Source organism: Triturus cristatus, chromosome 6 (genome assembly GCF_964204655.1).
Source record: "Triturus cristatus chromosome 6, aTriCri1.1, whole genome shotgun sequence".
NCBI classification, from domain to species: domain Eukaryota; kingdom Metazoa; phylum Chordata; class Amphibia; order Caudata; family Salamandridae; genus Triturus; species Triturus cristatus.
Genome location: NC_140589.1, coordinates 100,617,826 through 100,638,876, shown reverse-complemented (window position 1 = coordinate 100,638,876; position 21,051 = coordinate 100,617,826). Strand labels below are relative to the sequence as shown.

Sequence of the window (21,051 nt, the reverse complement as noted above, 5' to 3'; positions counted from 1 at the left end):
TATATTTAGGTTCTATAACGTCTTGCTGACAAAGCGCAATCCTTACCAAATGAGCATAGGACCCATGTAAGAGGTCATCTGGAAGAGTCATGCTCTTGTATGCCCTGGCCAGACGGGCCCTGCAAATTTGGAAGAATGCCATGCATCTGGTAGACAACTGGACTCCAGCACACTTACAGCAATTTCCTTAGGGCTTTGATCAGGGGCTGCTTAAATTTGCATACTCCACCCTATGTTGTGACTTTGAGATCCCTTGTTGAAATTGCTTTAGCCAGCCAAGAGGTGGCTATTGTCTCAATTTCAAAGCAGCTTTGAGCCGTTCAAGTGGCTGGTGAATAGCACTTTCTCTTTGTTCGCCTCAAAGTTCTAAAGAGTTCTCCATAGGTCCTGCTCTGTACAGATTGTTCAAAGATCTGTTGGAAGTGCATATAATAGGATAAGTAAATTGAGGGCATTCCTTTTCAGTACCTCACCTGCATGGCTGTTTGGCCTCTGGAAGATGCTGGGAAAGCAAGTCAGGATGGCCGAGTGGTCTAAGGCGCTGCGTTCAGGTCGCAGTCTCCTCTGGAGGCGTGGGTTCAAATCCCACTTCTGACAGTCCTGTGTTTACTCTACTTTTTTTCTTGAGAAATATGATCATTTCCCTCGCAGTGGCTTATAGGATTGTCTTCTTGGAAGAGTGCAGTGAGTTTTTTTCTTGCTCTAGCCACTATTGGCCTAAGCTCTGTGCATTTTTTGGTTCCTAATATCTTTCTCACCCTTTAGATGAAAAAGCAGCATGGGGTCAGGATGGCCGAGTGGTCTAAGGCGCTGCGTTAAGGCCGCAGTCTCTCATGGAGGCGTGGGTTCGAATCCCGCTTCTGACAAAACTTGAATTCCATTTTCTCTCTCAGTTCCTTTAGAATCTCAGCTAAAAATTGGCAATGTAAATAATATCTGAATAAGTACCAAACTTCAGTTTCAACTGCAAATGCTTTTGCCCTATTCTATCTTTAACATTAATGTAATATTCTTCTAGCACTCGTGGTGTTTTATATTTCTTTTGTGGGGTACTTTAAAAATCTTTTTTATGAAAGAAATGGGTTACATTAAGTCTTGTGATGTTTTAGGTTTCCAATAAGGAGGTTTTAAATTTTATGTCACGTCATTTTCAGATGCTTCATTCAAGAGATGTTTCCACTATAGAATGCAGAGCAAGGGCAAAAATACAAGTGATAGAGCGAGTGAGTGAGAAGGAGTGTTGTGGAAGGAGAGAATGAAACAAAGACAGAGTGAGTGAACGGCAGGGAGGCATAGAAGAGTAGTCTAGTAGTGAAGGAGACCTGCTTTTCCCTGCTCTTGACCTCCCACCCATCCCCCAAACAACCACAAACATACCTTCTGTGCAAAGTTGGTATGTAGAATTTCACGCCTCAGCAAGTGAGGGTGAGTCCCAGGCCAGGGGCTAAAGAGCAAAAGAGTGCCTGTGCACAGACTTTCCCTGCTAGGGATAGTTTATCTGGAACAAGGCCTACTCTCTTGTATCCAGCAAGGATCTAAAAATCCTGCATGAATCTGCAAGGCACATTGGCAGCATAAATTTGCATAAACTGCCCCACCTATTGCCTTCCTACTTCCTGTGCTGTAGTTGTTTGTGTAGAGAGAGAGGTCGCAGGCAAGGAAATGTTGTGAGTCGGATACAGGACCCTAAATAGCTGGTGAGAGGTATGTGGTGTTCTAAAAGCATGAAAACTGTATACCTGTGAAATAAAGTGCTTTCGTATGTGTTCTTCTGTGTTTATTGTCCTGTTCATAAAGTTGCACCTTGTGTTTGAAGGTTTAAATTATTTCAGGCTTGCATGGAGGTAGACGTTTCTGAGTAACTTTTATTCATTTCTTAAAAGCCTATACTGTCAGGATGGCCGAGAGGTCTAAGGTGCTGTGTTTAGGCCACAGTCTCCTTTGGAGGCGTGGGTTCGAATCCCACTTCTGACATGCCTTTTGGAGATTTAATCTCCTTTATCAGGTTAACATCTGATGGAAGTTGCATCTGTTGGTCTTCACCTGGCACGTTATTCCGTTCTCCTCTTGTCAAGAGAGATGGGGTTTCTCATATATTTAGGTTCTATAACGTCTTGCTGACAAAGCGCAATCCTTACCAAATGAGCATAGGACCCATGTAAGAGGTCATCTGGAAGAGTCATGCTCTTGTATGCCCTTGCCAGACGGGCCCTGCAAATTTGGAAGAATGCCATGCATCTGGTAGACAACTGGACTCCAGCACACTTACAGCAATTTCCTTAGGGCTTTGATCAGGGGCTGCTTAAATTTGCATACTCCACCCTATGTTGTGACTTTGAGATCCCTTGTTGAAATTGCTTTAGCCAGCCAAGAGGTGGCTATTGTCTCAATTTCAAAGCAGCTTTGAGCCGTTCAAGTGGCTGGTGAATAGCACTTTCTCTTTGTTCGCCTCAAAGTTCTAAAGAGTTCTCCATAGGTCCTGCTCTGTACAGATTGTTCAAAGATCTGTTGGAAGTGCATATAATAGGATAAGTAAATTGAGGGCATTCCTTTTCAGTACCTCACCTGCATGGCTGTTTGGCCTCTGGAAGATGCTGGGAAAGCAAGTCAGGATGGCCGAGTGGTCTAAGGCGCTGCGTTCAGGTCGCAGTCTCCTCTGGAGGCGTGGGTTCAAATCCCACTTCTGACAGTCCTGTGTTTACTCTACTTTTTTTCTTGAGAAATATGATCATTTCCCTCGCAGTGGCTTATAGGATTGTCTTCTTGGAAGAGTGCAGTGAGTTTTTTTCTTGCTCTAGCCACTATTGGCCTAAGCTCTGTGCATTTTTTGGTTCCTAATATCTTTCTCACCCTTTAGATGAAAAAGCAGCATGGGGTCAGGATGGCCGAGTGGTCTAAGGCGCTGCGTTAAGGCCGCAGTCTCTTATGGAGGCGTGGGTTCGAATCCCACTTCTGACAAAACTTGAATTCCATTTTCTCTCTCAGTTCCTTTAGAATCTCAGCTAAAAATTGGCAATGTAAATAATATCTGAATAAGTACCAAACTTCAGTTTCAACTGCAAATGCATTTGCCCTATTCTATCTTTAACATTAATGTAATATTCTTCTAGCACTCGTGGTGTTTTATATTTCTTTTGTGGGGTACTTTAAAAATCTTTTTTATGAAAGAAATGGGTTACATTAAGTCTTGTGATGTTTTAGGTTTCCAATAAGGAGGTTTTAAATTTTATGTCACGTCATTTTCAGATGCTTCATTCAAGAGATGTTTCCACTATAGAATGCAGAGCAAGGGCAAAAATACAAGTGATAGAGCGAGTGAGTGAGAAGGAGTGTTGTGGAAGGAGAGAATGAAACAAAGACAGAGTGAGTGAACGGCAGGGAGGCATAGAAGAGTAGTCTAGTAGTGAAGGAGACCTGCTTTTCCCTGCTCTTGACCTCCCACCCATCCCTCAAACAACCACAAACATACCTTCTGTGCAAAGTTGGTATGCAGAATTTCACGCCTCAGCAAGTGAGGGTGAGTCCCAGGCCAGGGGCTAAAGAGCAAAAGAGTGCCTGTGCTCAGACTTTCCCTGCTAGGGATAGTTTATCTGGAACAAGGCCTACTCTCTTGTATCCAGCAAGGATCTAGAAATCCTGCATGAATCTGCAAGGCACATTGGCAGCATAAATTTGCATAAACTGCCCCACCTATTGCCTTCCTACTTCCTGTGCTGTAGTTGTTTGTGTAGAGAGAGAGGTCGCAGGCAAGGAAATGTTGTGAGTCGGATACAGGACCTTAAATAGCTGGTGAGAGGTATGTGGTGTTCTAAAAGCATGAAAACTGTATACCTGTGAAATAAAGTGCTTTCGTATGTGTTCTTCTGTGTTTATTGTCCTGTGCATAAAGTTGCACCTTGTGTTTGAAGGTTTAAAATATTTCAGGCTTGCATGGAGGTAGACGTTTCTGAGTAACTTTTATTCATTTCTTAAAAGCCTATACTGTCAGGATGGCCGAGAGGTCTAAGGTGCTGTGTTTAGGCCACAGTCTCCTTTGGAGGCGTGGGTTCGAATCCCACTTCTGACATGCCTTTTGGAGATTTAACCCCTTCGGTGCTCATGACGGAACGGTTCCGTCATGAGCCACGGTTGAGCTGTGCTCATGACGGAACCGTTCCGTCATGACCACACCCGCGCAAGATTCCGTCAGCACAGCGGCGGAATTTGCGCAGCATGGAAGGGGTTAATCTCCTTTATCAGGTTAACATCTGATGGAAGTTGCATCTGTTGGTCTTCACCTGGCACGTTATTCCGTTCTCCTCTTGTCAAGAGAGATGGGGTTTCTCATATATTTAGGTTCTATAACGTCTTGCTGACAAAGCGCAATCCTTACCAAATGAGCATAGGACCCATGTAAGAGGTCATCTGGAAGAGTCATGCTCTTGTATGCCCTGGCCAGACGGCCCCTGCAAATTTGGAAGAATGCCATGCATCTGGTAGACAACTGGACTCCAGCACACTTACAGCAATTTCCTTAGGGCTTTGATCAGGGGCTGCTTAAATTTGCATACTCCACCCTATGTTGTGACTTTGAGATCCCTTGTTGAAATTGCTTTAGCCAGCCAAGAGGTGGCTATTGTCTCAATTTCAAAGCAGCTTTGAGCCGTTCAAGTGGCTGGTGAATAGCACTTTCTCTTTGTTCGCCTCAAAGTTCTAAAGAGTTCTCCATAGGTCCTGCTCTGTACAGATTGTTCAAAGATCTGTTGGAAGTGCATATAATAGGATAAATAAATTGAGGGCATTCCTTTTCACTACCTCACCTGCATGGCTGTCTGGCCTCTGGAAGATGCTGGGAAAGCAAGTCAGGATGGCCGAGTGGTCTAAGGCGCTGCGTTCAGGTCGCAGTCTCCTCTGGAGGCGTGGGTTCAAATCCCACTTCTGACAGTCCTGTGTTTACTCTACTTTTTTTCTTGAGAAATATGATCATTTCCCTCACAGTGGCTTATAGGATTGTCTTCTTGGAAGAGTGCAGTGAGTTTTTTTCTTGCTCTAGCCACTATTGGCCTAAGCTCTGTGCATTTTTTGGTTCCTAATATCTTTCTCACCCTTTAGATGAAAAAGCAGCATGGGGTCAGGATGGCCGAGTGGTCTAAGGCGCTGAGTTAAGGCTGCAGTCTCTCCTGGAGGCGTGGGATCAAATCCCACTTCTGACAAAACTTGAATTCCATTTTCTCTCTCAGTTCCTTTAGAATCGCAGCTAAAAATTGGCAATGTAAATAATATCTGAATAAGTACCAAACTTCAGTTTCAACTGCAAATGCATTTGCCCTATTCTATCTTTAACGTTAATGTAATATTCTTCTAGCACTCGTGGTGTTTTATATTTCTTTTGTGGGGTACTTTAAAAATCTTTTTTATGAAAGAAATGGGTTACATTAAGTCTTGTGATTTTTTAGGTTTCCAATAAGGAGGTTTTAAATTTTATGTCACGTCATTTTCAGATGCTTCATTCAAGAGATGTTTCCACTATAGAATGCAGTGCAAGGGCAAAAATACAAGTGATAGAGCGAGTGAGTGAGAAGGAGTATTGTGGAAGGAGAGAATGAAACAAAGACAGAGTGAGTGAATAGCAGGGAGGCATAGAAGAGGAGTCTAGTAGTGAAGGAGACCTGCTTTTCCCTGCTCTTGACCTCCCACCCATCCCCAAACAACCACAAACATACCTTCTGTGCAAAGTTGGTATGCAGAATTTCACGCCTCAGCAAGTGAGGGTGAGTCCCAGGCCAGGGGCTAAAGAGCAAAAGAGTGCCTGTGCTCAGACTTTCCCTGCTAGGGATAGTTTATCTGGAACAAGGCCTACTCTCTTGTATCCAGCAAGGATCTAGAAATCCTGCATGAATCTGCAAGGCACATTGGCAGCATAAATTTGCATAAACTGCCCCACCTATTGCCTTCCTACTTCCTGTGCTGTAGTTGTTTGTGTAGAGAGAGAGGTCGCAGGCAAGGAAATGTTGTGAGTCGGATACAGGACCCTAAATAGCTGGTGAGAGGTATGTGGTGTTCTAAAAGCATGAAAACTGTATACCTGTGAAATAAAGTGCTTTTGTATGTGTTCTTCTGTGTTTATTGTCCTGTGCATAAAGTTGCACCTTGTGTTTGAAGGTTTAAATTATTTCAGGCTTGCATGGAGGTAGACGTTTCTGAGTAACTTTTATTCATTTCTTAAAAGCCTATACTGTCAGGATGGCCGAGAGGTCTAAGGTGCTGTGTTTAGGCCACAGTCTCCTTTGGAGGCATGGGTTCGAATCCCACTTCTGGCATGCCTTTTGGAGATTTAATCTCCTTTATCAGGTTAACATCTGATGGAAGTTGCATCTGTTGGTCTTCACCTGGCACGTTATTCCGTTCTCCTCTTGTCAAGAGAGATGGGGTTTCTCATATATTTAGGTTCTATAACGTCTTGCTGACAAAGCGCAATCCTTACCAAATGAGCATAGGACCCATGTAAGAGGTCATCTGGAAGAGTCATGCTCTTGTATGCCCTGGCCAGACGGGCCCTGCCAATTTGGAAGAATGCCATGCATCTGGTAGACAACTGGACTCCAGCACACTTACAGCAATTTCCTTAGGGCTTTGATCAGGGGCTGCTTAAATTTGCATACTCCACCCTATGTTGTGACTTTGAGATCCTTTGTTGAAATTGCTTTAGCCAGCCAAGAGGTGGCTATTGTCTCAATTTCAAAGCAGCTTTGAGCCGTTCAAGTGGCTGGTGAATAGCACTTTCTCTTTGTTCGCCTCAAAGTTCTAAAGAGTTCTCCATAGGTCCTGCTCTGTACAGATTGTTCAAAGATCTGTTGGAAGTGCATGTAATAGGATAAGTAAATTGAGGGCATTCCTTTTCAGTACCTCACCTGCATGGCTGTTTGGCCTCTGGAAGATGCTGCGAAAGCAAGTCAGGATGGCCGAGTGGTCTAAGGCGCTGCGTTCAGGTCGCAGTCTCCTCTGGAGGCGTGGGTTCAAATCCCACTTCTGACAGTCCTGTGTTTACTCTCCTTTTTTTCTTGAGAAATATGATCATTTCCCTCGCAGTGGCTTATAGGATTGTCTTCTTGGAAGAGTGCAGTGAGTTTTTTTCTTGCTCTAGCCACTATTGGCCTAAGCTCTGTGCATTTTTTGGTTCCTAATATCTTTCTCACCCTTTAGATGAAAAAGCAGCATGGGGTCAGGATGGCCGAGTGGTCTAAGGCGCTGCGTTAAGGCCGCAGTCTCTCATGGAGGCGTGGGTTCGAATCCCGCTTCTGACAAAACTTGAATTCCATTTTCTCTCTCAGTTCCTTTAGAATCTCAGCTAAAAATTGGCAATGTAAATAATATCTGAATAAGTACCAAACTTCAGTTTCAACTGCAAATGCATTTGCCCTATTCTATCTTTAACGTTAATGTAATATTCTTCTAGCACTCGTGGTGTTTTATATTTCTTTTGTGGGGTACTTTAAAAATCTTTTTTATGAAAGAAATGGGTTACATTAAGTCTTGTGATGTTTTAGGTTTCCAATAAGGAGGTTTTAAATTTTATGTCACGTCATTTTCAGATGCTTCATTCAAGAGATGTTTCCACTATAGAATGCAGAGCAAGGGCAAAAATACAAGTGATAGAGCGAGTGAGTGAGAAGGAGTGTTGTGGAAGAAGAGAATGAAACAAAGACAGAGTGAGTGAATAGCAGGGATGCATAGAAGAGGAGTCTAGTAGTGAAGGAGACCTGCTTTTCCCTGCTCTTGACCTCCCACCCATCCCCAAACAACCACAAACATACCTTCTGTGCAAAGTTGGTATGCAGAATTTCACGCCTCAGCAAGTGAGGGTGAGTCCCAGGCCAGGGGCTAAAGAGCAAAAGAGTGCCTGTGCTCAGACTTTCCCTGCTAGGGATAGTTTATCTGGAACAAGGCCTACTCTCTTGTATCCAGCAAGGATCTAGAAATCCTGCATGAATCTGCAAGGTACATTGGCAGCATAAATTTGCATAAACTGCCCCACCTATTGCCTTCCTACTTCCTGTGCTGTAGTTGTTTGTGTAGAGAGAGAGGTCGCAGGCAAGGAAATGTTGTGAGTCGGATACAGGACCCTAAATAGCTGGTGAGAGGTATGTGGTGTTCTAAAAGCATGAAAACTGTATACCTGTGAAATAAAGTGCTTTCGTATGTGTTCTTCTGTGTTTATTGTCCTGTGCATAAAGTTGCACCTTGTGTTTGAAGGTTTAAATTATTTCAGGCTTGCATGGAGGTAGACGTTTCTGAGTAACTTTTATTCATTTCTTAAAAGCTTATACTGTCAGGATGGCCGAGAGGTCTAAGGTGCTGTGTTTAGGCCACAGTCTCCTTTGGAGGCGTGGGTTCGAATCCCACTTCTGGCATGCTTTTTGGAGATTTAATCTCCTTTATCAGGTTAACATCTGATGGAAGTTGCATCTGTTGGTCTTCACCTGGCAGGTTATTCCGTTCTCCTCTTGTCAAGAGAGATGGGGTTTCTCATATATTTAGGTTCTATAACGTCTTGCTGACAAAGCGCAATCCTTACCAAATGAGCATAGGACCCATGTAAGAGGTCATCTGGAAGAGTCATGCTCTTGTATGCCCTGGCCAGACGGGCCCTGCAAATTTGGAAGAATGCCATGCATCTGGTAGACAACTGGACTCCAGCACACTTACAGCAATTTCCTTAGGGCTTTGATCAGGGGCTGCTTAAATTTGCATACTCCACCCTATGTTGTGACTTTGAGATCCTTTGTTAAAATTGCTTTAGCCAGCCAAGAGGTGGCTATTGTCTCAATTTCAAAGCAGCTTTGAGCCGTTCAAGTGGCTGGTGAATAGCACTTTCTCTTTGTTCGCCTCAAAGTTCTAAAGAGTTCTCCATAGGTCCTGCTCTGTACAGATTGTTCAAAGATCTGTTGGAAGTGCATATAATAGGATAAGTAAATTGAGGGCATTCCTTTTCAGTACCTCACCTGCATGGCTGTTTGGCCTCTGGTAGATGCTGGGAAAGCAAGTCCGGATGGCCGAGTGGTCTAAGGCGCTGCGTTCAGGTCGCAGTCTCCTCTGGAGGCGTGGGTTCAAATCCCACTTCTGACAGTCCTGTGTTTACTCTACTTTTTTTCTTGAGAAATATGATAATTTCCCTCGCAGTGGCTTATAGGATTGTCTTCTTGGAAGAGTGCAGTGAGTTTTTTTCTTGCTCTAGCCACTATTGGCCTAAGCTCTGTGCATTTTTTGGTTCCTAATATCTTTCTCTCACTTTAGATGAAAAAGCAGCATGGGGTCAGGATGGCCGAGTGGTCTAAGGCGCTGCGTTAAGGCCGCAGTCTCTCATGGAGGCGTGGGTTCGAATCCCACTTCTGACAAAACTTGAATTCCATTTTCTCTCTCAGTTCCTTTAGAATCTCAGCTAAAAATTGGCAATGTAAATAATATCTGAATAAGTACCAAACTTCAGTCTCAAATGCATTTGCCCTATTCTATCTTTAACGTTAATGTAATATTCTTCTAGCACTCGTGGTGTTTTATATTTCTTTTGTGGGGTACTTTAAAAATCTTTTTTATGAAAGAAATGGGTTACATTAAGTCTTGTGATGTTTTAGGTTTCCAATAAGGAGGTTTTAAATTTTATGTCACGTCATTGTCAGATGCTTCATTCAAGAGATGTTTCCACTATAGAATGCAGAGCAAGGGCAAAAATACAAGTGATAGAGCGAGTGAGTGAGAAGGAGTGTTGTGGAAGGAGAGAATGAAACAAAGACAGAGTGAGTGAATGGCAGGGAGGCATAGAAGAGGAGTCTAGTAGTGAAGGAGACCTGCTTTTCCCTGCTCTTGACCTCCCACCCATCCCCAAACAACCACAAACATACCTTCTGTGCAAAGTTGGTATGCAGAATTTCACGCCTCAGCAAGTGAGGGTGAGTCCCAGGCCAGGGGCTAAAGAGCAAAAGAGTGCCTGTGCTCAGACTTTCCCTGCTAGGGATAGTTTATCTGGAACAAGGCCTACTCTCTTGTATCCAGCAAGGATCTAGAAATCCTGCATGAATCTGCAAGGCACATTGGCAGCATAAATTTGCATAAACTGCCCCACCTATTGCCTTCCTACTTCCTGTGCTGTAGTTGTTTGTGTAGAGAGAGAGGTCGCAGGCAAGGAAATGTTGTGAGTCGGATACAGGACCCTAAATAGCTGGTGAGAGGTATGTGGTGTTCTAAAAGCATGAAAACTGTATACCTGTGAAATAAAGTGATTTCGTATGTGTTCTTCTGTGTTTATTGTCCTGTGCATAAAGTTGCACCTTGTGTTTGAAGGTTTAAATTATTTCAGGCTTGCATGGAGGTAGACGTTTCTGAGTAACTTTTATTCATTTCTTAAAAGCCTATACTGTCAGGATGGCCGAGAGGTCTAAGTTGCTGTGTTTAGGCCACCGTCTCCTTTGGAGGCGTGGGTTCGAATCCCACTTCTGACATGCATTTTGGAGATTTAATCTCCTTTATCAGGTTAACATCTGATGGAAGTTGCATCTGTTGGTCTTCACCTGGCACGTTATTCCGTTCTCCTCTTGTCAAGAGAGATGGGGTTTCTCATATATTTAGGTTCTATAACGTCTTGCTGACAAAGCGCAATCCTTACCAAATGAGCATAGGACCCATGTAAGAGGTCATCTGGAAGAGTCATGCTCTTGTATGCCCTGGCCAGACGGGCCCTGCAAATTTGGAAGAATGCCATGCATCTGGTAGACAACTGGACTCCAGCACACTTACAGCAATTTCCTCAGGGCTTTGATCAGGGGCTGCTTAAATTTGCATACTCCACCCTATGTTGTGACTTTGAGATCCCTTGTTGAAATTGCTTTAGCCAGCCAAGAGGTGGCTATTGTCTCAATTTCAAAGCAGCTTTGAGCCGTTCAAGTGGCTGGTGAATAGCACTTTCTCTTTGTTTGCCTCAAAGTTCTAAAGAGTTCTCATAGGTCCTGCTCTGTACAGATTGTTCAAAGATCTGTTGGAAGTGCATATAATAGGATAAATAAATTGAGGGCATTCCTTTTCAGTACCTCACCTGCATGGCTGTCTGGCCTCTGGAAGATGCTGGGAAAGCAAGTCAGGATAGCCGAGTGGTCTAAGGCGCTGCGTTCAGGTCGCAGACTCCTCTGGAGGCGTGGGTTCAAATCCCACTTCTGACAGTACTGTGTTTACTCTACTTTTTTTCTTGAGAAATATGATCATTTACCTCGCAGTGGCTTATAGGATTGTCTTCTTGGAAGAGTGCAGTGAGTTTTTTTCTTGCTCTAGCCACTATTGGCCTAAGCTCTGTGCATTTTTTGGTTCCTAATATATTTCTCACCCTTTAGATGAAAAAGCAGCATGCGGTCAGGATGGCCCAGTGGTCGAAGGCGATGCGTTAAGGCCGCAGTCTCTCCTGGAGGCGTGGGTTCAAATCCAACTTCTGACAAAACTTGAATTCCATTTTCTCTCTCAGTTCCTTTAGAATCTCAGCTAAAAATTGGCAATGTAAATAATATCTGAATAAGTACCAAACTTCAGTTTCAACTGCAAATACATTTGCCCTATTCTATCTTTAACGTTAATGTAATATTCTTCTAGCACTCGTGGTGTTTTATATTTCTTTTGTGGGGTACTTTAAAAATCTTTTTTATGAAAGAAATGGGTTACATTAAGTCTTGTGATGTTTTAGGTTTCCAATAAGGAGGTTTTAAATTTTATGTCACGTCATTTTCAGATGCTTCATTCAAGAGATGTTTCCACTATAGAATGCAGAGCAAGGGCAAAAATACAAGTGATAGAGCGAGTGAGTGAGAAGGAGTGTTGTGGAAGAAGAGAATGAAACAAAGACAGAGTGAGTGAATGGCAGGGATGCATAGAAGAGGAGTCTAGTAGTGAAGGAGACCTGCTTTTTCCTGCTCTTGACCTCCCACCCATCCCCAAACAACCACAAACATACCTTCTGTGCAAAGTTGGTATGCAGAATTTCACGCCTCAGCAAGTGAGGGTGAGTCCCAGGCCAGGGGCTAAAGAGCAAAAGAGTGCCTGTGCTCAGACTTTCCCTGCTAGGGATAGTTTATCTGGAACAAGGCCTACTCTCTTGTATCCAGCAAGGATCTAGAAATCCTGCATGAATCTGCAAGGTACATTGGCAGCATAAATTTGCATAAACTGCCCCACCTATTGCCTTCCTACTTCCTGTGCTGTAGTTGTTTGTGTAGAGAGAGAGGTCGCAGGCAAGGAAATGTTGTGAGTCGGATACAGGACCTTAAATAGCTGGTGAGAGGTATGTGGTGTTCTAAAAGCATGAAAACTGTATACCTGTGAAATAAAGTGCTTTCGTATGTGTTCTTCTGTGTTTATTGTCCTGTGCATAAAGTTGCACCTTGTGTTTGAAGGTTTAAATTATTTCAGGCTTGCATGGAGGTAGACGTTTCTGAGTAACTTTTATTCATTTCTTAAAAGCCTATACTGTCAGGATGGCCGAGAGGTCTAAGGTGCTGTGTTTAGGCCACAGTCTCCTTTGGAGGCGTGGGTTCGAATCCCACTTCTGACATGCCTTTTGGAGATTTAATCTCCTTTATCAGGTTAACATCTGATGGAAGTTGCATCTGTTGGTCTTCACCTGGCACGTTATTCCGTTCTCCTCTTGTCAAGAGAGATGGGGTTTCTCATATATTTAGGTTCTATAACGTCTTGCTGACAAAGCGCAATCCTTACCAAATGAGCATAGGACCCATGTAAGAGGTCATCTGGAAGAGTCATGCTCTTGTATGCCCTGGCCAGACGGGCCCTGCAAATTTGGAAGAATGCCATGCATCTGGTAGACAACTGGACTCCAGCACACTTACAGCAATTTCCTTAGGGCTTTGATCAGGGGCTGCTTAAATTTGCATACTCCACCCTATGTTGTGACTTTGAGATCCCTTGTTGAAATTGCTTTAGCCAGCCAAGAGGTGGCTATTGTCTCAATTTCAAAGCAGCTTTGAGCCGTTCAAGTGGCTGGTGAATAGCACTTTCTCTTTGTTCGCCTCAAAGTTCTAAAGAGTTCTCCATAGGTCCTGCTCTGTACAGATTGTTCAAAGATCTGTTGGAAGTGCATATAATAGGATAAATAAATTGAGGGCATTCCTTTTCACTACCTCACCTGCATGGCTGTCTGGCCTCTGGAAGATGCTGGGAAAGCAAGTCAGGATGGCCGAGTGGTCTAAGGCGCTGCGTTCAGGTCGCAGTCTCCTCTGGAGGCGTGGGTTCAAATCCCACTTCTGACAGTCCTGTGTTTACTCTACTTTTCTTCTTGAGAAATATGATCATTTCTCTCGCAGTGGCTTATAGGATTGTCTTCTTGGAAGAGTGCAGTGAGTTTTTTTCTTGCTCTAGCCACTATTGGCCTAAGCTCTGTGCATTTTTTGGTTCCTAATATCTTTCTCACCCTTTAGATGAAAAAGCAGCATGGGGTCAGGATGGCCGAGTGGTCTAAGGCGCTGAGTTAAGGCCGCAGTCTTTCCTGGAGGCGTGGGATCAAATCCCACTTCTGACAAAACTTGAATTCCATTTTCTCTCTCAGTTCCTTTAGAATCTCAGCTAAAAATTGGCAATGTAAATAATATCTGAATAAGTACCAAACTTCAGTTTCAACTGCAAATGCATTTGCCCTATTCTATCTTTAACGTTAATGTAATATTCTTCTAGCACTCGTGGTGTTTTATATTTCTTTTGTGGGGTACTTTAAAAATCTTTTTTATGAAAGAAATGGGTTACATTAAGTCTTGTGATGTTTTAGGTTTCCAATAAGGAGGTTTTAAATTTTATGTCACGTCATTTTCAGATGCTTCATTCAAGAGATGTTTCCACTATAGAATGCAGAGCAAGGGCAAAAATACAAGTGATAGAGCGAGTGAGTGAGAAGGAGTGTTGTGGAAGAAGAGAATGAAACAAAGACAGAGTGAGTGAATGGCAGGGATGCATAGAAGAGGAGTCTAGTAGTGAAGGAGACCTGCTTTTTCCTGCTCTTGACCTCCCACCCATCCCCAAACAACCACAAACATACCTTCTGTGCAAAGTTGGTATGCAGAATTTCACGCCTCAGCAAGTGAGGGTGAGTCCCAGGCCAGGGGCTAAAGAGCAAAAGAGTGCCTGTGCTCAGACTTTCCCTGCTAGGGATAGTTTATCTGGAACAAGGCCTACTCTCTTGTATCCAGCAAGGATCTAGAAATCCTGCATGAATCTGCAAGGTACATTGGCAGCATAAATTTGCATAAACTGCCCCACCTATTGCCTTCCTACTTCCTGTGCTGTAGTTGTTTGTGTAGAGAGAGAGGTCGCAGGCAAGGAAATGTTGTGAGTCGGATACAGGACCTTAAATAGCTGGTGAGAGGTATGTGGTGTTCTAAAAGCATGAAAACTGTATACCTGTGAAATAAAGTGCTTTCGTATGTGTTCTTCTGTGTTTATTGTCCTGTGCATAAAGTTGCACCTTGTGTTTGAAGGTTTAAATTATTTCAGGCTTGCATGGAGGTAGACGTTTCTGAGTAACTTTTATTCATTTCTTAAAAGCCTATACTGTCAGGATGGCCGAGAGGTCTAAGGTGCTGTGTTTAGGCCACAGTCTCCTTTGGAGGCGTGGGTTCGAATCCCACTTCTGACATGCCTTTTGGAGATTTAATCTCCTTTATCAGGTTAACATCTGATGGAAGTTGCATCTGTTGGTCTTCACCTGGCACGTTATTCCGTTCTCCTCTTGTCAAGAGAGATGGGGTTTCTCATATATTTAGGTTCTATAACGTCTTGCTGACAAAGCGCAATCCTTACCAAATGAGCATAGGACCCATGTAAGAGGTCATCTGGAAGAGTCATGCTCTTGTATGCCCTGGCCAGACGGGCCCTGCAAATTTGGAAGAATGCCATGCATCTGGTAGACAACTGGACTCCAGCACACTTACAGCAATTTCCTTAGGGCTTTGATCAGGGGCTGCTTAAATTTGCATACTCCACCCTATGTTGTGACTTTGAGATCCCTTGTTGAAATTGCTTTAGCCAGCCAAGAGGTGGCTATTGTCTCAATTTCAAAGCAGCTTTGAGCCGTTCAAGTGGCTGGTGAATAGCACTTTCTCTTTGTTCGCCTCAAAGTTCTAAAGAGTTCTCCATAGGTCCTGCACTGTACAGATTGTTCAAAGATCTGTTGGAAGTGCATATAATAGGATAAATAAATTGAGGGCATTCCTTTTCACTACCTCACCTGCATGGCTGTCTGGCCTCTGGAAGATGCTGGGAAAGCAAGTCAGGATGGCCGAGTGGTCTAAGGCGCTGCGTTCAGGTCGCAGTCTCCTCTGGAGGCGTGGGTTCAAATCCCACTTCTGACAGTCCTGTGTTTACTCTACTTTTTTTCTTGAGAAATATGATCATTTCCCTCGCAGTGGCTTATAGGATTGTCTTCTTGGAAGAGTGCAGTGAGTTTTTTTCTTGCTCTAGCCACTATTGGCCTAAGCTCTGTGCATTTTTTGGTTCCTAATATCTTTCTCACCCTTTAGATGAAAAAGCAGCATGGGGTCAGGATTGCCGAGTGGTCTAAGGCGCTGAGTTAAGGCCGCAGTCTCTCCTGGAGGCGTGGGATCAAATCCCACTTCTGACAAAACTTGAATTCCATTTTCTCTCTCAGTTCCTTTAGAATCTCAGCTAAAAATTGGCAATGTAAATAATATCTGAATAAGTACCAAACTTCAGTTTCAACTGCAAATGCATTTGCCCTAATCTATCTTTAACGTTAATGTAATATTCTTCTAGCACTCGTGGTGTTTTATATTTCTTTTGTGGGGTACTTTAAAAATCTTTTTTATGAAAGAAATGGGTTACATTAAGTCTTGTGATGTTTTAGGTTTCCAATAAGGAGGTTTTAAATTTTATGTCACGTCATTTTCAGATGCTTCATTCAAGAGATGTTTCCACTATAGAATGCAGTGCAAGGGCCAAAATACAAGTGATAGAGCGAGTGAGTGAGAAGGAGTATTGTGGAAGGAGAGAATGAAACAAAGACAGAGTGAGTGAATAGCAGGGAGGCATAGAAGAGGAGTCTAGTAGTGAAGGAGACCTGCTTTTCCCTGCTCTTGACCTCCCACCCATCCCCAAACAACCACAAACATACCTTCTGTGCAAAGTTGGTATGCAGAATTTCACGCCTCAGCAAGTGAGGGTGAGTCCCAGGCCAGGGGCTAAAGAGCAAAAGAGTGCCTGTGCTCAGACTTTCCCTGCTAGGGATAGTTTATCTGGAACAAGGCCTACTCTCTTGTATCCAGCAAGGATCTAGAAATCCTGCATGAATCTGCAAGGCACATTGGCAGCATAAATTTGCATAAACTGCCCCACCTATTGCCTTCCTACTTCCTGTGCTGTAGTTGTTTGTGTAGAGAGAGAGGTCGCAGGCAAGGAAATGTTGTGAGTCGGATACAGGACCCTAAATAGCTGGTGAGAGGTATGTGGTGTTCTAAAAGCATGAAAACTGTATACCTGTGAAATAAAGTGCTTTCGTATGTGTTCTTCTGTGTTTATTGTCCTGTGCATAAAGTTGCACCTTGTGTTTGAAGGTTTAAATTATTTCAGGCTTGCATGGAGGTAGACGTTTCTGAGTAACTTTTATTCATTTCTTAAAAGTCTATACTGTCAGGATGGCCGAGAGGTCTAAGGTGCTGTGTTTAGGCCACAGTCTCCTTTGGAGGCATGGGTTCGAATCCCACTTCTGGCATGCCTTTTGGAGATTTAATCTCCTTTATCAGGTTAACATCTGATGGAAGTTGCATCTGTTGGTCTTCACCTGGCACGTTATTCCGTTCTCCTCTTGTCAAGAGAGATGGGGTTTCTCATATATTTAGGTTCTATAACGTCTTGCTGACAAAGCGCAATCCTTACCAAATGAGCATAGGACCCATGTAAGAGGTCATCTGGAAGAGTCATGCTCTTGTATGCCCTGGCCAGACGGGCCCTGCAAATTTGGAAGAATGCCATGCATCTGGTAGACAACTGGACTCCAGCACACTTACAGCAATTTCCTTAGGGCTTTGATCAGAGGCTGCTTAAATTTGCATACTCCACCCTATGTTGTGACTTTGAGATCCTTTGTTGAAATTGCTTTAGCCAGCCAAGAGGTGGCTATTGTCTCAATTTCAAAGCAGCTTTGAGCCGTTCAAGTGGCTGGTGAATAGCACTTTCTCTTTGTTCGCCTCAAAGTTCTAAAGAGTTCTCCATAGGTCCTGCTCTGTACAGATTGTTCAAAGATCTGTTGGAAGTGCATGTAATAGGATAAGTAAATTGAGGGCATTCCTTTTCAGTACCTCACCTGCATGGCTGTTTGGCCTCTGGAAGATGCTGGGAAAGCAAGTCAGGATGGCCGAGTGGTCTAAGGCGCTGCGTTCAGGTCGCAGTCTCCTCTGGAGGCGTGGGTTCAAATCCCACTTCTGACAGTCCTGTGTTTACTCTACTTTTTTTCTTGAGAAATATGATCATTTCCCTCGCAGTGGCTTATAGGATTGTCTTCTTGGAAGAGTGCAGTGAGTTTTTTCGTTGCTCTAGCCACTATTGGCCTAAGCTCTGTGCATTTTTTGGTTCCTAATATCTTTCTCACCCTTTAGATAAAAAAGCAGCATGGGGTCAGGATGGCCGAGTGGTCTAAGGCGCTGCGTTAAGGCCGCAGTCTCTCATGGAGGCGTGGGTTCGAATCCCGCTTCTGACAAAACTTGAATTCCATTTTCTCTCTCAGTTCCTTTAGAATCTCAGCTAAAAATTGGCAATGTAAATAATATCTGAATAAGTACCAAACTTCAGTTTCAACTGCAAATGCATTTACCCTATTCTATCTTTAACGTTAATGTAATATTCTTCTAGCACTCGTGGTGTTTTATATTTCTTTTGTGGGGTACTTTAAAAATCTTTTTTATGAAAGAAATGGGTTACATTAAGTCTTGTGATGTTTTAGGTTTCCAATAAGGAGGTTTTAAATTTTATGTCACGTCATTTTCAGATGCTTCATTCAAGAGATGTTTCCACTATAGAATGCAGAGCAAGGGCAAAAATACAAGTGATAGAGCGAGTGAGTGAGAAGGAGTGTTGTGGAAGAAGAGAATGAAACAAAGACAGAGTGAGTGAATGGCAGGGATGCATAGAAGAGGAGTCTAGTAGTGAAGGAGACCTGCTTTTCCCTGCTCTTGACCTCCCACCCATCCCCAAACAACCACAAACATACCTTCTGTGCAAAGTTGGTATGCAGAATTTCACGCCTCAGCAAGTGAGGGTGAGTCCCAGGCCAGGGGCTAAAGAGCAAAAGAGTGCCTGTGCTCAGACTTTCCCTGCTAGGGATAGTTTATCTGGAACAAGGCCTACTCTCTTGTATCCAGCAAGGAACTAGAAATCCTGCATGAATCTGCAAGGTACATTGGCAGCATAAATTTGCATAAACTGCCCCACCTATTGCCTTCCTACTTCCTGTGCTGTAGTTGTTTGTGTAGAGAGAGAGGTCGCAGGCAAGGAAATGTTGTGAGTCGGATACAGGACCCTAAATAGCTGGTGAGAGGTATGTGGTGTTCTAAAAGCATGAAAACTGTATACCTGTGAAATAAAGTGCTTTCGTATGTGTTCTTCTGTGTTTATTGTCCTGTGCATAAAGTTGCACCTTGTGTTTGAAGGTTTAAATTATTTCAGGCTTGCATGGAGGTAGACGTTTCTGAGTAACTTTTATTCATTTCTTAAAAGCCTATACTGTCAGGATGGCCGAGAGGTCTAAGGTGCTGTGTTTAGGCCTCCGTCTCCTTTGGAGGCATGGGTTCGAATCCCACTTCTGACATGCCTTTTGGAGATTTAATCTCCTTTATCAGGTTAACATCTGAAGGAAGTTGCATCTGTTGGTCTTCACCTGGCACGTTATTCCGTTCTCCTCTTGTCAAGAGAGATGGGGTTTCTCATATATTTAGGTTCTATAACGTCTTGCTGACAAAGAGCAATCCTTACCAAATGAGCATAGGACCCATGTAAGAGGTCATCTGGAAGAGTCATGCTCTTGTATGCCCTGGCCAGACGGGCCCTGCAAATTTGGAAGAATACCATGCATCTGGTAGACAACTGGACTCCAGCACACTTACAGCAATTTCCTCAGGGCTTTGATCAGGGGCTGCTTAAATTTGCATACTCCACCCTATGTTGTGACTTTGAGATCCCTTGTTGAAATTGCTTTAGCCAGCCAAGAGGTGGCTATTGTCTCAATTTCAAAGCAGCTTTGAGCCGTTCAAGTGGCTGGTGAATAGCACTTTCTCTTTGTTCGCCTCAAAGTTCTAAAGAGTTCTCCATAGGTCCTGCTCTGTACAGATTGTTCAAAGATCTGTTGGAAGTGCATATAATAGGATAAATAAATTGAGGGCATTCCTTTTCAGTACCTCACCTGCATGGCTGTCTGGCCTCTGGAAGATGCTGGGAAAGCAAGTCAGGATGGCAGAGTGGTCTAAGGCGCTGCGTTCAGGTCGCAGTCTCCTCTGGAGGTGTGGGTTCAAATCCCACTTCTGACAGTCCTGTGTTTACTCTACTTTTTTTCTTGAGAAATACGATCATTTCCCTCGCAGTGGCTTATAGGATTGTCTTCTTGGAAGAGTGCAGTGAGTTTTTTTCTTGCTCTAGCCACTATTGGCCTAAGCTCTGTGCATTTTTTGGTTCCTAATATATTTCTCACCCTTTAGATGAAAAAGCAGCATGAGGTCAGGATGGCCGAGTGGTCTAAGGCGCTGCGTTAAGGCCGCAGTCTCTCCTGGAGGCGTGGGTTCGAATCCCACTTCTGACAAAACTTGAATTCCATTTTCTCTCTCAGTTCCTTTAGAATCTCAGCTAAAAATTGGCAATGTAAATAATATCTGAATAAGTACCCAACTTCAGTTTCAACTGCATATGCATTTGCCCTATTCTATCTTTAACGTTAATGTAATATTCTTCTAGCACTCGTGGTGTTTTATATTTCTTTTGTGGGGTACTTTAAAAATCTTTTTTATGAAAGAAATGGGTTACATTAAGTCTTGTGATGGTTTAGGTTTCCAATAGGAAGGTTTTAAATTTTATGTCACATCATTTTCAGATGCTTCATTCAAGAGATGTTTCCACTATAGAATGCAGAGCAAGGGCAAAAATACAAGTGATAGAGCGAGTGAGTGAGAAGGAGTGTTGTGGAAGGAGAGAATGAAACAAAGACAGAGTGAGTGAATGGCAGGGAGGCATAGAAGAGGAGTCTAGTAGTGAAGGAGACCTGCTTTTCCCTGCTCTTGACCTCCCACCCATCCCCAAACAACCACAAACATACCTTCTGTGCAAAGTTGGTATGCATAATTTCACGCCTCAGCAAGTGAGGGTGAGTCCCAGGCCAGGGGCTAAAGAGCAAAAGAGTGCCTGTGCTCAGACTTTCCCTGCTAGGGATAGTTTATCTGGAACAAGGCCTACTCTCTTGAATCCAGCAAGGATCTAGAAATCCTGCATGAATCTGCAAGGCACATTGGCAGCATAAATTTGCATAAACTGCCCCTCCTATTGCCTTCCTACTTCCTGTGCTGTAGTTGTTTGTGTAGAGAGAGAGGTCGCAGGCAAGGAAATGTTGTGAGTCGGATACAGGACCCTAAATAGCTGGTGAGAGGTATGTGGTGTTCTAAAAGCATGAAAACTGTATACCTGTGAAATAAAGTGCTTTCGTATGTGTTCTTCTGTGTTTATTGTCCTGTGCATAAAGTTGCACCTTGTGTTTGAAGGTTTAAATTATTTCAGGCTTGCATGGAGGTAGACGTTTCTGAGTAACTTTTATTCATTTCTTAAAAGCCTATACTGTCAGTATGGCCGAGAGGTCTAAGGTGCTGTGTTTAGGCCCCAGTCTCCTTTGGAGGCATGGGTTCGAATCCCACTTTTGGCATGCCTTTTGGAGATTTAATCTCCTTTATCAGGTTAACATCTGATGGAAGTTGCATCTGTTGGTCTTCACCTGGCACGTTATTCCGTTCTCCTCTTGTCAAGAGAGATGGGGTTTCTCATATA

General features: G+C 43.4%; 20 non-coding genes across 20 annotated transcripts; all 20 read left to right on the top strand.

Moving 5' to 3' along the window:
- The first annotated feature begins 514 nt into the window (after positions 1-514).
- On the top strand, positions 515-597 carry TRNAL-CAG (transfer RNA leucine (anticodon CAG)). Its single transcript has one exon. It is a non-coding gene; the product is annotated as a tRNA-Leu (tRNA).
- A 186-nt stretch (positions 598-783) lies between these two features.
- On the top strand, positions 784-866 carry TRNAL-AAG (transfer RNA leucine (anticodon AAG)). The gene has a single exon. It is a non-coding gene; the product is annotated as a tRNA-Leu (tRNA).
- Positions 867-1,891: 1,025 nt separating this feature from the next.
- Positions 1,892-1,974, top strand: TRNAL-UAG (transfer RNA leucine (anticodon UAG)). Its single transcript has one exon. It is a non-coding gene; the product is annotated as a tRNA-Leu (tRNA).
- Positions 1,975-2,606: 632 nt separating this feature from the next.
- Positions 2,607-2,689, top strand: TRNAL-CAG (transfer RNA leucine (anticodon CAG)). The gene has a single exon. It is a non-coding gene; the product is annotated as a tRNA-Leu (tRNA).
- Positions 2,690-2,875: 186 nt separating this feature from the next.
- TRNAL-AAG (transfer RNA leucine (anticodon AAG)) lies at positions 2,876-2,958 on the top strand. The gene has a single exon. It is a non-coding gene; the product is annotated as a tRNA-Leu (tRNA).
- Positions 2,959-3,983: 1,025 nt separating this feature from the next.
- On the top strand, positions 3,984-4,066 carry TRNAL-UAG (transfer RNA leucine (anticodon UAG)). The gene has a single exon. It is a non-coding gene; the product is annotated as a tRNA-Leu (tRNA).
- A 774-nt stretch (positions 4,067-4,840) lies between these two features.
- On the top strand, positions 4,841-4,923 carry TRNAL-CAG (transfer RNA leucine (anticodon CAG)). Its single transcript has one exon. It is a non-coding gene; the product is annotated as a tRNA-Leu (tRNA).
- A 2,008-nt stretch (positions 4,924-6,931) lies between these two features.
- Positions 6,932-7,014, top strand: TRNAL-CAG (transfer RNA leucine (anticodon CAG)). The gene has a single exon. It is a non-coding gene; the product is annotated as a tRNA-Leu (tRNA).
- A 186-nt stretch (positions 7,015-7,200) lies between these two features.
- TRNAL-AAG (transfer RNA leucine (anticodon AAG)) lies at positions 7,201-7,283 on the top strand. The gene has a single exon. It is a non-coding gene; the product is annotated as a tRNA-Leu (tRNA).
- Positions 7,284-8,307: 1,024 nt separating this feature from the next.
- On the top strand, positions 8,308-8,390 carry TRNAL-UAG (transfer RNA leucine (anticodon UAG)). The gene has a single exon. It is a non-coding gene; the product is annotated as a tRNA-Leu (tRNA).
- A 632-nt stretch (positions 8,391-9,022) lies between these two features.
- TRNAL-CAG (transfer RNA leucine (anticodon CAG)) lies at positions 9,023-9,105 on the top strand. Its single transcript has one exon. It is a non-coding gene; the product is annotated as a tRNA-Leu (tRNA).
- A 186-nt stretch (positions 9,106-9,291) lies between these two features.
- Positions 9,292-9,374, top strand: TRNAL-AAG (transfer RNA leucine (anticodon AAG)). The gene has a single exon. It is a non-coding gene; the product is annotated as a tRNA-Leu (tRNA).
- Positions 9,375-11,106: 1,732 nt separating this feature from the next.
- On the top strand, positions 11,107-11,189 carry TRNAL-CAG (transfer RNA leucine (anticodon CAG)). The gene has a single exon. It is a non-coding gene; the product is annotated as a tRNA-Leu (tRNA).
- Positions 11,190-12,482: 1,293 nt separating this feature from the next.
- On the top strand, positions 12,483-12,565 carry TRNAL-UAG (transfer RNA leucine (anticodon UAG)). The gene has a single exon. It is a non-coding gene; the product is annotated as a tRNA-Leu (tRNA).
- Positions 12,566-13,197: 632 nt separating this feature from the next.
- Positions 13,198-13,280, top strand: TRNAL-CAG (transfer RNA leucine (anticodon CAG)). The gene has a single exon. It is a non-coding gene; the product is annotated as a tRNA-Leu (tRNA).
- A 1,293-nt stretch (positions 13,281-14,573) lies between these two features.
- On the top strand, positions 14,574-14,656 carry TRNAL-UAG (transfer RNA leucine (anticodon UAG)). Its single transcript has one exon. It is a non-coding gene; the product is annotated as a tRNA-Leu (tRNA).
- Positions 14,657-15,288: 632 nt separating this feature from the next.
- Positions 15,289-15,371, top strand: TRNAL-CAG (transfer RNA leucine (anticodon CAG)). Its single transcript has one exon. It is a non-coding gene; the product is annotated as a tRNA-Leu (tRNA).
- A 2,008-nt stretch (positions 15,372-17,379) lies between these two features.
- Positions 17,380-17,462, top strand: TRNAL-CAG (transfer RNA leucine (anticodon CAG)). Its single transcript has one exon. It is a non-coding gene; the product is annotated as a tRNA-Leu (tRNA).
- A 186-nt stretch (positions 17,463-17,648) lies between these two features.
- On the top strand, positions 17,649-17,731 carry TRNAL-AAG (transfer RNA leucine (anticodon AAG)). The gene has a single exon. It is a non-coding gene; the product is annotated as a tRNA-Leu (tRNA).
- A 2,008-nt stretch (positions 17,732-19,739) lies between these two features.
- Positions 19,740-19,822, top strand: TRNAL-AAG (transfer RNA leucine (anticodon AAG)). Its single transcript has one exon. It is a non-coding gene; the product is annotated as a tRNA-Leu (tRNA).
- The last annotated feature ends 1,229 nt before the right edge of the window (positions 19,823-21,051 follow it).